This window comes from Carcharodon carcharias, chromosome 13 (assembly GCF_017639515.1).
Source record: "Carcharodon carcharias isolate sCarCar2 chromosome 13, sCarCar2.pri, whole genome shotgun sequence".
Taxonomy (NCBI): domain Eukaryota; kingdom Metazoa; phylum Chordata; class Chondrichthyes; order Lamniformes; family Lamnidae; genus Carcharodon; species Carcharodon carcharias.
This window is the reverse complement of record NC_054479.1, coordinates 23,858,462-23,881,890: the sequence shown is the minus strand read 5'-3', so window position 1 is coordinate 23,881,890 and position 23,429 is coordinate 23,858,462. Positions and strand designations below refer to the sequence as shown.

Here is a 23,429-nt window from a genome sequence, read left to right as displayed (position 1 = left end):
CAGTTTGGCCACATTATATGTAGAGTGAACACACAGCCAAATGATGAGGGTCAAAATCCAACTGAGACACCAAATTCCAAGTCTGAATAAGAACCTTGAAATTACCCCTGACAGACAGGCCAATTTTTCAATCAGTCATGGGCCTGTGAAAAAACTTGGCAAGTCAGTGTAACAGTCATGGAGGAGGATTACAGATGTTTGTGATGTCTGTACTGCAGATAAATCGCTCAAAGTTAATTAGCGTGAATCCGGCTGTCAATGTGGGGCCCCATTATCAGCCCTCCCAATTCAGCAGCTACCACTCAGGGTGTTAAGCCAAGACATTCCGCAATGAAAAGGGGCCCAAAACAAAAGTCTGCTGCCTGGAAGGAGCGGAAACAGATCTTACAAAATGCATCCACGTCAGAGGTTGGTAAGTTAGATGGCGCAATCCAATGAACTAGTAGAGAGTGAAGGGGAAAATGTACAGCTGGAAAATTTCGAGCAAACTTCTGATTGGAGCAAGATGCCTGATGGAGTCAACCGATCCCGGGGCATAGTTCATGAATGTGTAATTCTCTGAAGTTAAAGAACCTCCTCTTAACAATGCTGCAAGTTGTGTCATAGGCATCAGCATATCCTGACCACTCAGTACACTGCACCTGAGGCCAATATTGTTTCATACCCTTGGGCAAACACAAACAGGGCTCTTGAATAGGAACTTCAGTAATAACAAACTCAAAAGACATAAGGCTTTGGACCTGCTAGGGTGAACTTTTACAGCTCCATTGTGGCAGGAGCAGGGCCGGAAAATACGGCAAGCATTTAAACTTCATTGATTTTGGCAGGAATGGGAGATCCTGCCAACAGGAGGGGCTATAAAATTCCACCCTAGGTCTTTCTACTTAGGCTACACAACAAAACTGCTGTGTGTGAAATACCTCAAACTGATACTGCTGACCCGAACCTAAATAAACTGAATGCAAGTAACTCTAGATTTATTGGAAGTTCTGAATAAGGTCTCTACCCAGGGCATTAGCTCATCTCTCTGTTTTTCAGTTGTTGTAGACCTAGGAATTACCAGTATTTTCTATTCTAATTCTACAATTATCACTACCTACTTGAAATATACCATGGAGGTACTGGACACAACACTGAAAACAATCAGACCTCAATACAGCCTTGGTTCAAACATAGACATAAGAATTGAACTCCAGAGGTGAGGCGAGAGTGACTGCCCTTGGCATTAAAGCAGCATTTGACCAAGTGTGGCATCAAGGAACCCTGGCAAAAAACTGGAGTCAATGGGAATCAGGGGAAAAACTCTCGGCTGGTTGGAGTCATATCTAGCACAAAGGAAGATGGTTGTGGTTTTGGAGGTCAATCATCTCAGCTCCAGGACATCACTGCAGCAGTTCCTCAGAGTAGTGTCCTCAGCCCAACCATCTTCAGCTGCTTCATTAATGACCATCCTTCCATCATAAGGTCAGAAGTGGGGATATTCACTGATGATTGTACTATGTTCAGCACTATTCACAACTCCTCAGATACTGAAGCAGTAAATGTCCAAATGCAGCAAGACCTGGACAATATCCAGACTTAGGATGAAAGTAACATTCACACCACATAAGTGCCAGGCAATGACCATCTCCAACAAGGCAGAATCGAACCATCACCCCTTGACACTCAATGGCATTACCATCGCTGAATCCCCCACTACCAGCATCCAGGGGGTACCATTGACTAGAAACTGAAATGGACTAGCCATATAAATACTGTGACTACAAGAGCAGGTCAGAGGCTAGGAATCCTGCAGCAAATAACTCACCTCCTGACTCCCCCAAAACCTGTCCACCATCTACAAGGCGCAAGTCAGGAGTGTGATGGATACTCAGCACTTGCCTGGATGAATGTAGCTACAACAATACTCAAGAAGCTTGACATCACGCAGGACAAAGCAGCCCGCTTGATTGGCACCACATCCATAGACATTCACATCCTCCACCACTGATGTACAGTAGCAGCAGTGTGTACCATTTACAACATGCACCGGAGGAACTCACCAATGCTCCTTAGACAGCATCTGGAAGGACATCGTGAGCAGATACCTGGGAACACCACCACCGCCTGGAAATTCTACTCCAAGCCACTCATCATCCTGACTTGGAAATATATCACCATTCCTTTATGTCACTGGGTCAAAATCCTGGAACTCCCTCCCTAACAGCATTGTGGGTCTATCTATACCACACTGACTGCAGCAGTTTGTAGGCCTGAGGCTTGCAGGCTGGCAGCCACTAATATTTGCAATTTTGTATTTTTGCATGTTATCTCTGCTTTAGTCTTGATTTTAAGTCTATAGTGAATATTTAAAGTTATTTTGTATTAAATCTTAAATTGATCTTAACTGAGCTATGATTGCACTTTGATTAATCAATAATAATCAGTAGTGACCTGCTTTCCCAGAACTTGTTTTTTCCATACTCACCACGCAACACCGGGTACATCCAGGTACATCTTTGTTTTCCATTTTTCAAGCCAGAATACTAAAATAAGTTGCCTTTTATTTATCATAAGTCCTTTCCCTTACTGCATTGAAAGACCCTTAAACTGCAGACCGGGGCAATGAGTAACCTTATTGTGGGTCACCTAGTATGATCATCAGAAGATGAAGTTCGATTGATGGGTGTAACACTTGAAAGGACGACAGATGGGAAGACAACACCAAAAGATGCGTAAGCAAATTGGATATTGTGAAGTCCGTTTGACATGGCAGTGCCTGTGAGGAGAGTTGATAAGAACAGAGACTTGTTTTGGGAAAGGACTGTGCAGGGCTCGAAGGCTGGGATGGAGCCAGAAAAAGGAACGTTGCTTTGAGGACTCGCTGCTGCAGCTGTAGTGGAATAGTCACCACTGAAGATGGGAGGAAGGGCCAGGAATGGAGTGACTGACCACAGTGCCCACCCAGAGGTTACTCAGCCACTGGCTAATGCATGTACCAAGGAGCTAGTAACGTGCTTTAGGAAAACCTGTCCTTCTTCTTTTCTATATATAAGTACTTTCTTCTTTCAAAGTTACCTTCCTTTCTTTTTACTTATTTTTCTTTTTTTAAAATATATTAATGCTTTATCAATTATAATTGTCATATTATTATTGTTATTATAATCATTATTAAATATTCAATAAAATTGTTGTTTTAACACATTACTTGTCATAGCCACTCATTCCTGTTACATCCAGAGTACGGCACTGAACCTAAGTGAGACTCAGGAAGGGGCTCTCGGGTCCCTCCCCTAACAGATTCAAAAAGGTAGCTCACCATCACCTTCCCAAGGACAGTTAGGGATGGCAATTAGTGCTGGCCTTGCCAACAACACCCAGATCCCATGAGTGAATTTTAAAAAAAAGAGAAGAATCAAAGTTAGATAATGAAATGGAATTTATATAAAGATTTGTAAGGGAAGAAGATGAGGAAGTGTGTTAGGATTCTGATCTTCCACTTTAATGCCATAGGTTTAGATCCTGCCCAGATTGATGGGGGCAAAATCTCTCCTCTCAACTAGAGGAGATAAAGGCATAAATTAGTCTTTCAGCAGGAGGTGGGCGTGGATACAATATTTGTGATGCAGGGGAAATGGACTCGGAAGCTCAGCTCAAACTCCTGAGGTTGGGAATAGTCTGGGTCATCCTGAAACAGTGAACAGGGGGCTGGGGGATAGAATGAAGCTAATGAACCCGGGTCCCCAGACCATTACCCTGGGTCTCTGGACGGGGGTCAGATCGATAATACAATTGAGCACCAGTCAGCAAGTTCACAGGGGAATTGAAAGAGCAAATAAGAAAAGCAAAACAAGAGTCTGAGAAATGACTGGCAACTAACATAAAAAGGAATCCAAAGTCTTCTAGAGAGCTAAGAGGAGTGTGACCGATTAGGGACCAAAAAGTGAATTTGTGCATGGAGGCAGGGGGCATGGCTGAAGTATTAAATGAGTACTTTATATCTGTCTTTACCAAGGAAGATGATGCTACCCATGTCATGGTGAAAGAAGAGGTAGTTCAGACATTTGAAGGGTTTAAAATTGTTAATGAGGAGATAATGGATAAGCTGTCTGTTCTTAAAGTTGATAAGGCACCAGGACTGGATGAGATGCATCCAAGGATACTGAAGGAAGTGAAAGTGGAAATTGCAGGGGCACTGGCCATAATTTTAGAATCTTCCTTAGACTCAGAGGTGGTGCCAGAATACTGGAGAATTACAAAACTTGAAAATATTGTGAACCATGTGGAGGGTCGTGTAGAACTTCAAAAGGATATCAACAAGACTGCAGTGGTTTAAGAAGGTAGCACACCACCACCTTCTCAAGGGCAAATAGGGATGGGCAATAACTACTGGCCTAGCCAGAGAAGCCCACATCCCTTGAATGAATAAAAAGGTTGGTGGAATAGGCGGACAAGTGGCAGATGAAATTTAATGCAGAAAAGTGTGAAGTGATTCATTTTGGTAGGAAGAACATAGAGAGATGATATAAACTAAAGAATACAATTCAAAAGGGGGTGCAGGAGCAGAGGGACCCAGATGTATATGTGTATAAATCACTGAAGTTGGCAGGACAGCTTGAGAGAGTATTTAATAAAGTATATGGCATCCTGGGCTTTATCAATAGGGGCATAGTGTACAAAAGCAAGGAAATTATGTTAAACTTTAATAGAGAACCGGTTTGGCCTCAACTGGAGTACTGCACCGAGTTCTGGGCATTGCACTTTTGGAAGGGTGTGAAGGCATTAAAGAGTGTGCAGAACAGGTTCATTTGAATGAAGTTCCTCATCCCTGGAACCAGTTATGTAAATAAACTGAAGAAATTGGGGCTGTTCCCCTTGTAGAAGAGAAGGTTGAGAGGAGATGTGATAGAAATATTCAATATCATGAGGGATCTGGACAGAGTAGATAGGGGAAAAGACTATTCCAACTCGTGGAAGGATCAAGAATCAGAGCTCACAGACTTAATTTGCAAAAGAAATATGGTGACATAAGGAGAAACATTTTCACGCAGCGAGTGGTTAGGATCTGGAATGCACTGCCTGAGAGTGTGGTGGGGGTAGGTTCAATTGAGACTTTCAAAAGGGAATTGGATCATTATCTGAAAGTGGAAAATTTGCAGACTATGGGGAAAAAGCAAGGGAGTGGCAATAAATGAGTTGCTCCTTCAGAAGGCTAGCATCAACACAACTGACCAAATGGCCTCTTCCTGTGCTGTAAGTATTCTATGATTCTAGTTGCAGTTGCAAGAAAGGCAGCAAGCCGATTGGAAAGATTCAAACAGGGATTAGCAGGAGAGATAGACACCAGTTTGGGATATTCAAGTACCTTGGAGAGAAAATGAAGGCTGGAGGTGCGCCTGGAGTTAGCGAGGACAGAATATTCCACAGTGAACGCTGTGTGAAAACTAGTTACCACACTGAACACTCAAACCACAATATCCAGTAAATGTCCATTCTGGGCCAATCCTGGCCAAGATGCTACAATTGGCATCAGTAACCCATGATTATGGAAAGGAAAATTCAGCCATTTTTCCTGCTCCTGACTGTTATTCAGTGGCTGGGAAGTCTGCACATTTGGACAGTTAATTATCTTCAATTAGTTGAGCAAGCCTGGTGGAATGATCAGAAGAATGAGGAACCAGAAAGGAAACTAAGAGCCACAGAATGGTACCCCAGTAAAATCAACATTTTTAGGAGAAGAGAAAACAAGGCATTATCTGATAGAATAACAAAAGTCACCTCTGTTTTAGCAGAATTCCTGCCGTCAGACGGGCAGTGGTGAATCACTTATCCTCATAAGTGAGAGAACAAAATACAAACAGCTCATTTGTCTGTGAGAAGGCCCCTGTATATTTGGAAAGGGAAACAAAGAATGAGAGAGGCAGATAGAGGGGGGAGGAAACATACACACACACACACACATATGCATGATCATACACATACAGTGGAGTGGATGGAATGTTCACTCTGGGAAATGTATGGAAGTTATTACTGAAAGAAGTAAATGCCACTGCCAAGAACAGACAGCTGCACAGTTAATAATCCCTGATCAGAGCAAAATCAAAATACACAACTCAGCAAACAGGAACAGTGACATTTTAGGGGATGGCCATCATATTTAAGGAGATCAGCAAGGACTCAATTTACACTCCAAGTATTGGCTAATCATGAAAACACCAACTCGTAAACTAAAGCTTAAAGAGACAGAACGTGACCAAGAAGCAGGAACTGGGAGCTATAGGAGTCAGTCGCTGTCCTGTCCTTTCATCTCCAGGATGTGGGTTTAAATTCACCCAGACTGACTGGATCAGAGCTTCATTCCCTCTACTGTCTATGTATATAGATTGGACTTAACCAGTTTATAAAGAATGCAGTAATATTGCAGGCAGCAGGGCTCCATCTGCTTTCAGTTTCATTCATAGTTCAGCATGCCAAAACTCACCTTCAATAGGTTTCACACTAATACACGGGTCAGAGCTACAGGTGTAAATCACGTTGCACACAACGTTGACCATAAATTTGGGGCAAGACAGGCGCGAAGCCACAGGAATGAGACAGTGCGGAACACGGAAATGCTCACACTGGTGCAGGAGGGGGTCAGGGTGAAGATGAGGAGGAGGAGTTCACTTTTTAAAGGTTAGCATGAATAAAGGTTAGTTTTGGCATAACACAACCACTCCCGTTCCACTGAGGCTGTGAAGCAATTACACTCACTGCTGGACTCCTGGCCAAGCAGTTGTAAGACAGTGTGATTCCACGGTGATAGAGACAGTGAACTGCAGCAAAACTCTGGAATAAGCCACCAGGAAGACTGCTGCAAAGCAGATGTGGAAAAGCAAGCAATTGATCCCCAATAGAAAAGGAAACCCTTTAAACCACAGACAGCCTGTATACACAGGGGAAGGAAAGGGCGGGTTACCCATTTCTATCGAACATCTCTCACAGTCGCATCTCAAATTGCTCCACATTTAATAAATTGAATTTGAAATACAGTGGCTTGTTTTAAAAGCAAACATGGCAGACATGTTTTCACACAGCAAGATCCCACAGCAGTTTGACAACGACATAAGAACTTAAGAAATAGGAGGAGTAGACCATTTGGCCCCTTGAGCCTGCTCTCCTTTCGATACAATCAAGGCTGATCTTCTACCTCAACTCTTCTTTCCTGTCCACTTCCCATATCCCTCAATTCCCCAAGAGACCAAAAATCTGTCTATTCAGCTTTAAATATACTCAATGATGAAGAATCCACAACCCTCTGGGGTAGAGAATTCCAAAGTATCACAGCCCTCTGAAAGGAGAAACTTCTCATCTTTATTCTAAATGATTGGCCCCTTCCCCTGAGACTGTGCCCCTTACTCTAATTCCTCAGCCAGAGGAAACAACCTCTCAGTGTCTGCCCTGTCATCTCCGTTCAGAATCTTGCATGTTCCAATGAGATCACCGCTCATTCTTCTGAACTCCAAATAGTACAAGCCCAATTTGCTCAGCCTCTCATCATAGGATGACCTTCTCACCTCAGGAATCAACCAAATAAGTGATCAGTGAACAGGATTTGCTTTTGTGGCTTAGGTTGAGGAAAAAATCTTGACCAGGAAAGAAGGCCCTGCTCTCCATCAGCCTGACTGGGAACTGGGAGCATTTGAGCAGTCAGACACAACGTGAGCTCAATGTTTTATTAAAAGCACAATAAATTCAACTTATATTACAGGCTCAAACTTTGAAATTGGCTGGAAAGCATAGCATTCTCACTCAATAACAAAAGTAATGTCAACTGGACAAAATCAGCATCTTCAACTACACTAAATAAATATACAGATGCTTTTTTATTTCATGAATTAAATAAGAAAGGAAGAGCTTCCATTTATATATAATGCCTTTCACAACCAACCTTTACAGCCAGTGAATTACTTTTGAAGTGTGGTCACTGTTGTAATGTAGGAAAACATCATCATAACACATCATAGGAGAAAGGTGACATTCCACCTTAAGCTTCTCTCGGAAGGTTCTTGAAATATTAAACACTCTTTAAAAGGAGCGGGACTCATAGACACTAAATTCCTGTTCATCTGTTTCATATGCTGCCTTACCTGCTAACCTTGTTTTCCCTGTCAAACACTTGGTGTTGCACTCATTCACTTTACATCTCAAGCTGGCTTCATTCATACACAAATTCTGGGGGGAACATGGAGAGAAAGCAGTCACTTCTTGGTGTCTCTGTTGATGAGGACAATGCAGTTCTGCTCTCAACCCTTGACACCTAGTTGGACCTAAGATCCAGAAACTGTAGGTGACAGAGAACTCTGATTGGAAGAGGTTAGATTTGCTGATTCCATACAATGTGAAAGGTAAATTGCATTTATGCAGCACTTGTCACAACCTCAGGACAATCCAATTCATACAGCCTAGGAAGTACCATTGAAAAGCAGTCACTGTTAAAATGTAGGAAACATGACAACCAATTTGCACACAACTGCTGGGATTTTCTGGTCCCGCCCAGCTCCCGCCGAAAGTCAATGGACATTTTGCTGGGTCACCAAATTTTCTGTCCCGCTCGCAACAGGTCCCACCAAATCCCAGCCAGTGTCTCACAAACTGCATTGTGATAACAACCAGGTAATGTTTTTAATGATGGTGGATGAGGGATAAATATTGGCCAGGACACTGGGGATAACTCCAGTGCTCTTCTTTGTAATAGTGACATGGGACCTTTTATATCCATCTGAGGAGTCAGAGGGAGCCTCGGTTTAACATCTCATCTGAAAGATGGCACATCTAAAGGTGCAGCGCTTCCTCAGCGCTGCCTTGCAACGTCAACCCAGTCTCAAGTCGTGGAATGGGAAACCTTCTGACTCAGAGGTAAGAGTGCTACCCAACTGGGCCAGGCTGAGCCTAAACAAATCTTCAGGTGTTACCATCATCTCAATATCATTACTTGACAAAAATAAAAAATAAACAACCTGTCTCAGCCACTACCCAAGTCTGCTATTGTACTAGTGTGACAATTTTCTACTTACCATATAAGCCACCCTCTGGCCTGAGGGACAATTGTCAATACTGATGAATTAGGGATTGGTTTTTTCAAAGGGGACATGACCAGCAGAGTCTGGACTGAGGCTGGAATTGAATTTAGGTCCCAAATACTCAAAGGTCCAAATGGAAGCCAGTTCCTGTTGGCCTAGCACTTGTGCACTGTTATGCCAGGTGTTCACCCAGTACTTGAGCAACCATTCTATGCACTGATGCCACAAAACACTCCTCCCTTTTGCTTTTATAGAGAGCACCAATGAACAGTTTGGGATGCAAGCACATTAGTCACCTCAGATTGCGCTATAACTGTCCGTCAATCAGACTAACAGCCACTCAGTGTGTTTGCCTCAAACAGTATCAGCATTAATACACCATGAAAACCTCTTCCCTCAATCAGCAAACAGGAAACAGCCTTAAAAGAACTGGTCATTCTCTAAATGGCACCAAATAACTCAAACATCCAGCTGGAATCAGACTGGTCTAATTTAGCTTAACTGTTTGCTTAGCTGTGGATTTTAAAGGTCATATGGCACAATTCAAAGTAGGGAGTTCTGGTGTCCTGGCCAACATTCCTCCCACAACCATCAGAAACCGTTCCTCTCACTGATGGAGGGAATGTTAGAGGATGGGGAGAGAAAATGGGAGTGTTCCATTATTTCAAAATCGGATTTATTTTCTTCCCAAAGAAGACTTGTGCTAATTTTCATTCTGAGCTCTGCTCCATGAGGAATACAAAAATCTAATTGGATTCTTGTGTGCAGTTAGCAGAGACCGGAAATAATGTTCTTTTAATAGTGTGTTCCCCTGCAGTGTGCAAGGAGGATGAAAAAAAGCTGCAAAAGCTCATGGTGCTGAAAATGGAAGAAAAAAAAACTGGAGTGTGGAGATTAAAGAATTAGCTCAGTGACCTTGGCAAGTCCACACACTGCACAAACAGTCAATCAAGATAGCATTGTCTCAGTACAGACCTTTTATATTAAAAGAAGAAGAAAGTAAATAGTAAACAAGAAACAATTTTTTTGGAGATTGCATGGGGCTACATTTCTACCATCTGGGTTACAGCACTGAGAAAGCGGCAGAGTAAACTTCCCACTGAGAGCTGTCAGCGACCATGCCCTCAAGTCGAGAGGCTAATCTCGCCTCAGTGGAGCTGCAGAGACCGCCCGCACTTTCCACAGCTCTTCGTTTCTCGAGTGCTCGCCATTCACTGAGGGTTGCCCAATGTTTCTCTACTTTGGTCATTTCAACTTCGCCCCTGCCTCAACTCATCAACTACTGAAACCCTCATAAGCCTCTGCGTTACCTCTAGGCTTGACTATTTCTACACACTCCTGGCTGGCCTCCCACATTTTTACCTCCATAAATTTAAGGTCATCTAGAAGTCTGCTGCCCATGTCCTTACTCACACCAAGTCCCATTCACCTATCACTCCTGTGCTTACTGATCATTATTGGATTCTGGTCAAGCAATGCCTTGATCCCAAGATTTCTATCCTTGTTTTCACATCCCTCCATGACTTCACCCTACCCATTATTTCCACAATCTCCTACAGCCCCACAACCGTCTGAGATATCTGCACTCCTCCAATTCTGGTCTCTTGAGCATCCCTGACCTTAATCTCACTGCCATTGGTGGCTGTGCCTTCGTATGCTAAGCCCCAAAACCCTGGAATTCCAGCTATTTCTCATTTCGTCTTTTAAGACACTCCTTAAAACCTTTATCTTTGACCAAGCTTTTGGTCATCTGCCCTAATATCGCCTTATGTGGCACGATGTCAAACCTGGCTTTATAACTTCTTGTGAAGTGCCTTGGAATGTTTTATTACATTAAAAGTGCTATATAAAAAAAATGTTGTTGCTATTTCAAAACTGCCCAAGTCTTTTTTGCCTTGTCATTGCTGTGAGTTTAACTTGCTTGTTCCTGGAAACAGGGGGCTGGGGAGAAGGTGTTAGGATCCCCGTAGACACTAATTACCTTTTAAAATAAATTCAAACTTCCAGTGAATGGCTGAAGGGATCACACAACAAGATTTCAAGTTTTAAGCCTTTTGGTGTAACACATAAACTAGAAGCAACATTGACTAAACACTATTTCAGTAGGCAACTTATGCTCTAAACTACATAAAAGATCCCCCATTTAACTTCATAATGACCAAAAATCTTACTCCACAGGTATACTCTGCCCCTTAAGTAGACACTTCATTCACCAAGAGCCAGTCCAAAGTCATTCTTGGCTCCTTTTACCTTTTCCAGCCAGATAACTTCTAACCCTGAACTGAATTTCATGGTGTGGGTACCCTGGATATCCCTCCCTCTAGCCAAGCCTAGATGAATCTTTCATCTTCATTTAAACCCTCATGACCTTGGACTTTTCAATCTGAGCATGAGCTCCCACCCACATTTTTGGTGGTGAACAACAGAGACTTGCTCCCTCTTTTTCTCTCTCTCCCGGATTCTTGCAGACTGACCTTGTTTGGGAGGTTCAGTGATTTTTCTTTTAAGAAAAGCTTGTAACCCAATCCTACAATGACTTCCTGTGGACGTTTCCCCTCTCACAGCCCATCTCCATGACAGCATAGCTACATGGACCTTGTGTCCAGGTAGAAATGCTAATTAGCTATCCTCCAGACCTCCATTCCATCTTAGAATTAAATAGGCAGTTTAAAGTATAACCATTTACAAAATCCAAACAGCTCCCTGGGACTTGAAACTAACAGTCTATCCACCGTCAGCACAATCGCTCTGGTCATCGTTTACAGGTGTGAATAACTTGCACCTTCTTGGACCCCTCCCCTTATGACCTTTAACAAGCCACTGAAACTTGTTGTTGAGCAAAACTGGAACAGGTCACATGACTCCCTCATTCCTCCATGTGACCCTAAATTAAAGACAGTCCCAAAACACTACAATCTTACAAAACTTGGCATTTGTAATAAGGGGATGGTGGAAATTGTATTGAATCAGTGCCCGAAGAAACTAACCTCTCTACCCTGCCAGGAACTGCCAGGAAAAATCAACAATGATGTTTACTGCTCAGAGAACAAACTTGCTATTTACAACATTTATTTTCTGTCATAATCTCTGCAGCGCAACATTATATAAGAGACCGAGAGAAAGCTATATCTATTTAAAGAGAGAGAGTGAGTGTGTGGGGGAATAAGCAGGCTGTCGCAGTGACAAGATTTTGTTGCAAAATGTTGTTATTTTGTTTCAAAACCGCTGGTAAATCAGAATGAAATGGATGATGTAATGCTCCAATTTTAAAGTCGAAATTCAAGAAGGTTCGGTTGACTAAGACTTCAGTAGATAATAACTCAGGCATTGGGAGGTGATTTGCATGTGGAATACTGACCGACAAACGGGTACCAAACAACAGGGGGATGTGGGTGAGAAGTGCAAGTGCTTTGACTGAAGTCCCCATCTCCATGTCTCTTTCCCCATCATCCCTCTCGTGGTCTGGCAGTGTTTCCCTGCCATCGCTCTGCTGTTCAGCAATTTGCTGCAGATAAGTGCAGCTCCGTAAGTTTAAGGTTTAGATATCTTTCAACCTATTTAAGGTGACAAACACATTGCCATTCAGAGTTTGCACAATGGCGAAGGTATGGATCGACTTAGCAGAACATCTCAGGGAGCATCACTGAAACGAGTTGCAGCTTTTGCTTGTCTGGACTCCATTCTTCCGCTCGCTTCTCTTCTAACTCCAAAGACCTTCAATTGTTTGGAATTCCACTTTAAACACTGGAGTTCAGATTGCATCATGAGGGTCTACATTGCGCCCACTGCCACTGACTGGACAGGAAATCCAGAAGTAAAATTAAACAGACACTATGGGCCGAATGGCCTCTTTTTGCACCATACATTTCTATAATTCCATGAATGAGATGGCTGAGTTAAAGAGCGACTATTAGAAATGCTGCATCTAATTCTGAGTTTCACACACGCTACTGGTCCCAAAGAACCCGCTCTGAGTGCTTCAGGGCTAATGTCCTTAAAATTTAAATAAAGATTGCAAGGTGTCAGCATCTGAGCAGACCTATAGCAAGTTACAATTCAGTACTAAACAGCTGATACTCCTCTTTGGCGTATTTTGGACTATTTCAGCCGCCCAGTGCAAATAGATCTTGTATATCGCTTATTAATCCTAGCAACTTGTCACCTGTTACAATAGTAATGCTGCCTCAGTTAATGATTGATTAACAGTTCCACCTTCAAAATAAATTTGACTTTTTGAGCTAGAGTGTTGCAGAGGAGGGTCACACGGTTTTCAAGATTCTCTAGAGAGTTCTGAAAGAGTCCTGGAGAGCTGAATTTGATGCAGAAGGGTATCTTGAAGAAACCCGAGGGATTACAGCAGCCTGTTTTCTGCTGTAGGAGAAAGTGGACTTCAACAATATCGTCCTGTGCAGTAATATCATCATTCTTATTTCTTCAGTTTCACTGTTTAATTTGTAAATAAACCATCATAATCGTAGCTTATACAAGTCTGGAATGGCAGACAATATTTCGCACTGAAATTGCTAGACGTGACAGGAATTTTGTATAAATTACAGCAAAGGAGGGTGATTGTCAATCCTGCATTTCACAATCCAAAGATGTACATTCCCAGGTCACAAGAGACATGGTTCACTCCTCTGGTACAACAGCAAAAACCCAACTACAACATCCTGCGTCAGGCTGTTGCTGATGTGCCAGTCACACACCAGGAGACACATTACATCAATGAAAAGATAACCATTTCTGTATGTGATTGGGGATGATGGGGTGGGGGGTTGGTAGTGTGGGGGTTAGATGGAGCTAGAATACAGATCAGCCATGATCTCACTGAATTGTTTCTGTTCTTATGGCCCAGGAAATGACACTTTATGGTTCCAACCTGTCCCTTAAAGCACCTGAGCTCTTGCTTAGCAAACAGATTCTGGTTTCCTCCACCCTTTTATTAAGGTTTCCTACTTATGTATCCTTGAGATCTCTCCAACACTGCTCACCACTCTAACACTGCTCACCACTCCAACACTGCTCACCACTCCAACACTGCTCACCACTCCAACACTGCTCACCACTCCAACACTGCTCACCACTCCAACACTGCTCACCACTCCAACACTGCTCACCACTCCAACACTGCTCACCACTCCAACACTGCTCACCACTCCAACACTGCTCACCACTCCAACACTGCTCACCACTCCAACACTGCTCACCACTCCAACACTGCTCACCACTCCAACACTGCTCACCACTCCAACACTGCTCACCACTCCAACACTGCTCACCACTCCAACACTGCTCACCACTCCAACACTGCTCACCACTCCAACACTGCTCACCACTCCAACACTGCTCACCACTCCAACACTGCTCACCACTCCAACACTGCTCACCACTCCAACACTGCTCACCACTCCAACACTGCTCACCACTCCAACACTGCTCACCACTCCAACACTGCTCACCACTCCAACACTGCTCACCACTCCAACACTGCTCACCACTCCAACACTGCTCACCACTCCCTCGCTAAGGGACAGTTAACTGAACTTTTCTAAGGCCATTTTTGAAGCTGATACTTAAGAGTTTCTGCCTCCTGTCAGGATGCAACTCACCAAGTTAAGGCAGGTATCAGATGGGGCAGTGAATGGAGGCAAACAAGATAAAATATATTCACTGAACATTTCAACAAACCACAAACTCAAAGGATACTACCTTAAGGAGAGAAAGGCTCGAGAAGATAGCTCACCCTTTATGACAAAACCCTTCTCATTTCATTTTTATCTGCGAGTACCAACACAGAGGTTTAGTCAGTCTGTTTAAGAACACAAGTGTGAAAAATACCTATAAAAGCCATCATGCTCATTGATTGATGTGGAGTGACTGATGTGGAGTCACTATAACATTGTGAAAGTTACAACTCAGTGCTGAAACTGACCACAAATGTCATTTGTGAGATCGTCCTGCATTGTGACTACAAAGAACGTGACTACAAAGATACCACTCTATGACCTGAGGGCATCAGACACACCATTTGATGCAAGGGCAATGGTCCAGAATGAAAAAAAGGATGCTGTGATATTCAAGCTTATAATGGTGTACGGTTATCGATGCTGTGGCAGAGTCAGCCTGGGAGATAAGGCTCGTCAGAACAGAAGCAGAAAAGGAGGGTGCTTTGGGCTGCTCATATAAACTCATTTGTAATGAGGTCTGCCAAAGACCCTAACAAACGCTGCTGCCTGGGGACTGGTCTGGATCTTCTCAACCTAATTTGGGGTGGAAGATTTAAACTACAGATGTCGACTGTCAACACATGAACCACTCTTAAAATCAGTTTGCATTTGTCATGGGGTCATGGGTGGGGAGGGAAGAGGAAGAAAATTATGACATGTAACATTTGATCCTAAAGGGCTTGAGTGATTGCAGAATACCCACGCAGTACTGAGTTCCTACCAGTAGAGGTTAACTATAGTCTCAAACATTGCACTGCAGAGGATTTACAGCACACACTGCAGACATCTAGTGTAGTGAGGGGTATTTGATAAACTATATCCTCAGGGAGGTTTCAAGGTCTTGATATGCAACTGTTACAAACCCCTGGAGGAATGAGAAAATAATCTGAGAGAAATCCTGGTGTGAAACCCTTACAACACTCAAAAGATCGAATGAAACTTGATGTTGCAGCAAAAAAAGAACTAAAATTTAACACAGGCAAGATAACAGGTTAAGCAGAGACTAGGAGCTGGGTTTAAGCTCAACCTGAAAGACAGAATGAGTTCTCATGCCCACAGACCAATTACTGCACTCCAAAAGTGATTTGAAAAACAGTGTGTACAAGCACTGAGCATCATAATTTTGGCTTTAAGATTGGACCTGCCAATTTCCAACAGCCTTCCAGCAAGGGAGGAAATACAAGATTTCTGAACATTGACAAAACAGTTCAATGATCTCTCCTCTCCCAACAATAGATGACAGTGATATTGCCTTGCACTGAAGATTATCACTTCGCAGCCATAGCACTGATACAACATTTCTTTCCTAACAGCTACTGCACTTCAAGATAATCGAGTACATGTCAAGGACTTTGGGATGTTTCAAAGGTGTTAAAAGATGCTAATATAAAAGCAAGTCCATCTGTCTTTCATTGGGTACATCCATCACCAACACATTCAAATTCAAATCAGCTAATATTGCTTTTCCCTTATTCAATTCTGGTCACTTCTTGAGTACTTAAAATTACCAGTGGAGTCAACTGAATCTTCATAAAGATAAACCTCTATTTGAAATTCTTGAGTTAACATTTGCCAATGACTTAAGTACGAGACTTAAGTCAGTGCTTGCAAAGATGCCATGTTTACAGTATGAGAAATGTGTGCAAAGATACACTGTTATAAGTTACCCAGATATAGCCATACCAACTTGAAAAAGCGGCACTTCTCAGAAAATTTTAGAAAAATCTCTGAAATGGTGTTAGGCTCACATACAGGAAGAAACATAAGGGGCGTTGACTGCCATTCCAAGCACTGGTTCTGAAGTTCCTTGATCTTAAAAGATCAATACAAAATTCAGCTGATGCTTCACTGCTGCATTGGGGCTGTGCTATTATACAAGTACGAAAACTGGTGATAACGTGTTATGTAATAGCATCATGCTCATTGACTGATGTGGGGTCACTATAACATTGTGGCAGTTACAACTCAATGCGCATAATCAGTGCTGAAACGGACCACAAATATCATTTGTGAAATCATCCTGCATTGTGACTACAAGAAATGGGACTACGAGGCTACCAGTCCATAACTTGAGGATATCAGACACACCATTTGATGCAAGAGCAATAGTACAGAATGAAAACAAGGATGCTGTGATATTCAAGCTTATAATGGTGTACGGTTATTGATGCTGTGGCAGAGTCAGCCTGGGAGATGAGGCTCATCAGAACAGAAGCAGAAAAGGAGGGTGCTTTGGGCTGCTCGTATAAACTGCAATGATAGGATGTCTAAATAGTGAATCAAGACTCTTCTCCAGAAATACAACTGCATTGGAATTGTGAATACATTAGTAGACTAAACATTGTACAGATGGGAATAAGATTGCAATTTTCAACAATTTACACTAATTCAGTCTGAAACTGACATTTGTCTCATTTATACTATATGGATTCTGTGTGTTGATCCAGAACAAATCACAACTCTGTTCATGGAATTGTACATCCTGCTTAAGAACAAGCCAATCACTGAATGAAATTACTGCAAGAAAATCAGAGATGAGACATTCAGAAATATTTAAAAGATAAAGTTATGAAGATAATTATACACAGATCAATATTGGTTTCAAGTATTATATTACAGGGTCCCTAACAATGGTTATAATGGACAAGCAACTCTCTCTCCACAGACGCTGCCTCGTCTGAGTATTTCCAGCATTTTCTGTTTTTGGATTTCTGTTCTTCTCTCCATTTGCTTCTTTGACCTTTTTCACCTCCATTGTTTTCTGTTTCCATTCTTGTGTTTGATCAGGTGTCTACCAAAACTCGCTCCCACAGGAATGGTCTCTAACTTTTCCCAAGCAGATTCCAACTGAAATTCCATCCCTTGTGTTTCGGATCTACCCATGGTTATAGATATCTCCAAAACATTCAGCATTCCTGGAACCACTGCTCCTGCTACATCCTGACATCCATGCTCAATGCCACGCACCGGCACAAAGCCTCTCTTTAGCAGAATCACCTCACATCATTTTAAAGCTGTCTTGGCCTGCAGTTCCATTTCATCCCTTGCCCCATCCAATGCTTTAACTAAAAGCCTTTTTCTTCCTTTTAGGTGTCAAGGATCGCAAGCTTCTGGAACTCTTAAATACCAATTCCTCTCCAGATCATTCCAGCCCTTCACACTCTTGACCTTGTCCCTTCTTCCAATCTTTCACCTTATTGTGTTTTCACTCGCTCCTCTGACCTACCCCTCACTGACTCAGAATGATCTGTCCTCAGCAAAGGTCTCTGAAAGATGCTGAAAGGATGCTTCCTCTTGTGGGGGAGACTCAAAACTAGGGGATATATTTAAAAATAAGGGGTCTCCCATTTAAAATGGAAATGCAGACATTTTTTTCTCTGAGGGTCGTGAGCCTTTGGAACACCCTTCCCCAGAGAACAGTGGAGGCAAGATCAATGAATATTTTTAAGGCTCAGCTAGGTAGATTCTTGGCTAACAAGGGAGTCAAAGACAATGGTATGGAAGTTAGTTGGAATGTGGACTTGAGGCCACAATCAGATCAGCCATGACCTTATTGAATGGCAGAGCAGGCTCAAGGGCCGAATGGCCTACTCCTGCTTCTAATTTGCAGGTTTGTCTCTCTCAGCTTCACCTCATCATGCCCCCACCTCAATGAATTTCAATGTGGGGGCATGATGCTGAGCTCTTCCCTCTCACCTCTGTGGCCACTTCTTTGGCCACGTCTTTCCTCCACACAGAGGACCCTTTCAGTCGTTTTCAGAATTCTCCTTCTACCTAAAGCCCTTCCTCTGGCCTCTTATCCTCTCTAGATTGGGAACTGCCAGCATGACATCAATCAGCTCAATTTCTCTGCTCCCCTCACTCACTCTAACCTACCTCCCTCTGAACTTGCAGCACTTTGCTCTCAGGTTCAACCATAATATCATTAAAACTGTTGACAAGGATTGATCCAACCATAACCAAGCAGAGACAGAATGTCAACTCTCTGACAATTCCTCCTATCTCCTCCTGGACCATGACCCCACCACCGGCATCAAGCCATTATATCTAGGACTGTCACTCATTTCCTCTGCAGATTTTCCCTGCATGGCCTCCAACCTCCTAGTCTTCCAAACCCACACAGCCCACTTTCACCTCCTTCCCAAGATCCTCAAATAGGATGGGTCTGACTGACCCATCGTTTCACTGAACAGATCATTTCGCAACTGGACTCTTTATTTTCTCACCCTGTCCAGCCTCTTCCCACCTACATTTGTAAATCTTCCAGTGCCCTCCACAACTTCAACAATTTCCAGTTTCCTGGTCCTAACGGTCTTGTTTACACCATGGACATCCAATCCTGCTGTCCTTCTATCCTCCACCAGGACCATCTGAGAGCCCTGTCCAGTGAATAGAGGCCCAACCTGTCCTCATCCAGCAGTAACCTCCTCTGTATAGCTGAACTTGTTCTTACATTGAACAATTTCTCCTTTGACTCCACTCATTTCCTCCAAATAAAAGGTCTTGTTATGGGAACCCATATGATCTTAGCTATGCCTGCTTTTTTGTAGGCTACATGGAACATTCTTTGTTCCAGACCTATTCAAGTCTATTCCCTCATCTCCTTTTCTAGTACATTGATAATTGTATTGGTGCTGTTTGCTGCCATCACCCTGAACTGGAAAATTTCATCAACTTTATTCATATTTCCATCCTTCTCTTGCCTTCGTATAGTCCATCTTCAACTCTTCCTTTTTTCTTCCTTGACTTCTTTGTTTCCACTTCAAGGGATAGACTATCGACCAATATTCACTATAAGCCCAGCAGCTCTCACAGCTACACTTCCTCACATCCTGCTTCCTATAAGGGCTCTACTCTATTCGCCCAATTTCACCATCATAAGAGTTCTGTTTGTGCCATTTTCCTTATTAGTGCTAGTGATAAGTCTTCCTTTTTCTTTACCATGGTTGTCAGGGCCCTTCAGCCAATCCATCCCATTTCCCACACTTCTACTCTGGCCCCACCCCCTTCCTCACAAAACCATGATAGGGTGCCCCTTATCCTCACCTTCCACCCCACCAGCCCTCTCACTCAACGGACTTTCCTCTACCATTTCCATCGTTTGCAGTGAGATACAACCACCAAACACATCTGTCCCCCCCATTCCCTTCAGCATTTAGAAAGGACTATTGTGATCCCCAACTGAGGTTACCCCTGAACAAGTCTGATCCCAGAATGGAACCCAGCTTGATAGATCCTAACTGCTAATTTGCTTGTTTAGTTATTTGGAGAGTAGTTACTGAACAGAGTCACAGGAGTCAGCTAATGAGCTTTTAACAGAAGAATAAAACATTTATTCAACAAGAAAAAATATTACAATACTCCTTCATCCACAACCATACCTTTACAGATATATACAGATTTGTAAGGATAACACAAGTTAGAAAAACTATCTTATGCTCTAATGTCCACAGTAAATACACAATCCATGTACCAATAGGTACCCCATGGTCAGACATACCACACTCTGAAACCAAGTGACGGATGCTACCTCAACCAGATGCTATGGATCTCCCCTCAACTCTCCCCAGACACCTGTCACACCGTGAGCTAACCAGTCTCACTGAATTCCATCCTTCACACGAGGGTTTCCAATCTCCACTCTCCAAGGCCTTGTCATGGAATTTTCTACCAAACCGATGCCTTCTCTCAGATGTCTTCCACAAGGGTTCACCTCCAGGGTTTTGAACTCTCCTTCTGATGTTCCTCTCCCAAGTCACATGCATTCAAGCTGTCTTCCACGCACCCTCTCTCACTGACTCAGCTGTCAAGAGTACATCACTGCCTCACATGCCATAGCAAAGAGTTACAGGTCTTCAGTTGTCTCTTTAGGCCTTCTTGCTTTAAATCTGCTTTCTGCAGCTTTTGTCTCTTTAAACCTGAAGCTTGGAGTCTTTCTCTCTGCCCTTCACTCTTAACTTTACTTAACCAGACTTTTTCCAGGTTCCTGTTCTTCATTTGACTAGAAGGCCTTCTTGGGACTTTCCCCTGTTCCACTCCCCTGGATTTTGGGGTCTTTCATTTAGCTTGGGACTAGCTATCTGTCCCCTTTGCTCCAGTCTCTCCTAGCAGCTACTGTCAAAACCAACTGAACTCAAACAGCTTCCAAAATTAAGTTGCTGTTTTTCTTTTTTCTGTGTGTGTCTGTGGGAGGGGCCTGCCTCTCTGGACCCCTGTTGGTAAGCAACAGGGTTTTTTTTCTACACGTTTGCTTAACTTCTTAAGTCGTAAAGCTCTCATTAGAAATGCAAATACCTTTTAAAATGAAACTAAAAGTCAATTTGACCTTTCTTAACAGAGACACAGAAATACAAATCAAACTTAAACTTTAAAGCTAAAACTCATTCTTGCACCCATAAATACAAATATAATTTACTTAAACTCTATTTCCTAACAAGACTGTTCCCTCCATGACGCCCTGATCCATCCCTCCATCACCCACAAGGCCTTCCCATGAAAGCACAAGAGTTGCAACACCTCCCTTTTACTTCCTCCCTTCCAACCAACTAAGGCCCCAAACACTTCTTCTGGGTGAAACAGCTGTTTTCTTGTATTTTTCTCATTGTGGTACATTGTAATAGCTGTTCACAATGTGGTGTCCACTACATTAGGGAAACCAAATGCTGATTGGATGACTGCTTTGTGGAACACCTCCATTCAGTGCGCACATGTGACTCCAGTCACCTGTTATTCTAACTTTACTCCCACTCTGGCCATTCTGTCCTTGGCCTGCTGTACTGTTCCAATGCAGCTTAATATAAGCTCAAGAAACAGTGACTCAGCTTCCAATTAGGCACTTTACAGCTTTCTGGAGGCAATATTGAGTTCAACAATTCCAGGTCATCATCTCTGCTCCCATTTCTTTGGTGGCAGCTGCTGGAGATAATTCTGCTTTTCCTACTTTCATCTCCTCTTGATCTTTATATTATATTATATACTGAATACAAAATACGAATTGCTGGTGCAGGAGGGCCCATTTCTGTTCATCGGTCGCCATGCACGGTCCGCTCTGTGTAGGCAAAGTCTTAAACTCCCACAGAACCTCTTGGCAGCACAGCCCATATCACCTGCCTGATACCATGTGTGGACTTTTAAGGTGAGTATTACCCTAAACTTGCATCTCAGAGCTGAAAAATATACTCCGAATACAAGAATAGCCCTAAACATGTACTTAGGAGCTGAAAAAAATTGTGCGGGGTGGGGGGAGGGGATTGACTTATACGTTGAGTTTAAGCCTAAACATACTGAAAACATTGGGTTGTCTCATACATCAAGGTCAACTTACATGCTGTGACCTACGGTAATCACTCCCACCTTCCGCCCTATCACCAACCCTTTTTGTTCTTCCCACACTGCCTTTCCATGCCTTACTTCAAACCTGTTATTATCTCTAACTTTTTCCTTTTGACGAAAGGTCATCAATCTGAAACATTAACTCTGTTTCTCTTTCTACAGATGCTGCCAGGCATGCTGAATATTTCCAATATTTTATATTTTTATTTATATTTAAGGGGACCAACTTGGATGAAAGTAAGTTGCAAATATGTTTGATGTAATGATATATTCAGAGCACTGACAGATGTACTCCTGATTCAGAAAGTGTCAATATATATTTTGATAGGAAGGCACTAAATTAAGTTGAGATGGAGGAAACCATTTGTTGTAACAGGCTCAGCCTTCAATAGAAACCTACAGTCCAAACATCACAGCTTTCCAAACTGGTTCTTCTGTGATTCCAGACCCGTCACCTCCAATTCCTGAATGACACCATTCCCAGTATTAATGAGCTTTGATTGAAGAAGTGCTTCCTAACATTGGTCCTAAACTTGCCTCCTACCTGCTGATCCTGCAGCAGTGTTTTAATTTGCTTCAGTGCCGAGCATTAACCTATTCTATTTCACATACTACTCCACCATAAAATTCCTTTGTTAGTTGTCTTCTTTCAGTATTGAAGTGTCCAAATTTTGATCATTTTTGCTCCTAACTCCTAGGAATTAACCTCATGGGCCTCCTCTGCACCACTGCCAGCCAAGGCTTTGATGTTTCCCTTGTGCGTTGTTCAGCAGAACTGAACTTGAACCAGCCTGTACAAAGCATTACATAGCTTCAGCCTACACTTTGCTAACTTTTTCAGGGAGGGGTGCAGGGTGAGCATAAGGGAGTACGAGCAGTATTAACATTCTCCACTTGTGTTCTTGTAGTATTTATGAATCTTGTTTCTGAAACAGAATCTCATGCTGATTTGAGAAAGAATTCCCTTGTGGATAGATAAGAACACCAGGGTAAACTCATGTGTCAATCGCACATTTTGTACCACTTGTCAACCACTTGGTGGCTCATTTGCATTTTGATGGTTCAATCTTCCCCTAATTGAATTGTGTGCTGTGTCCTGCTCCTGGTAACACACAGTTCACTTAATCATCATCCAACTACTCCACAGACAAGGTACTAAGTGTGCACAGATGCTGTACTTCAAACTGTGGAGACAACCAAAACTCACAGGTCGTATATACCATAGGAATAGAATATGCAACAGATGCACAGCATTTATATGAACACTCAGAAATATCAGAGATAAAATAAATAGAACAGTTGAGTGCACATTCTGAGCAGACATAAACAG

The 23,429-nt window shown here is 42.7% G+C and overlaps 1 protein-coding gene across 2 annotated transcripts in view; it reads right to left on the bottom strand.

The window, feature by feature from the left end:
* ttc28 (tetratricopeptide repeat domain 28) overlaps positions 1-23,429 on the bottom strand; it is a 775,554-nt gene that overhangs the window by 698,361 nt on the left and 53,764 nt on the right. The window lies entirely within an intron of this gene.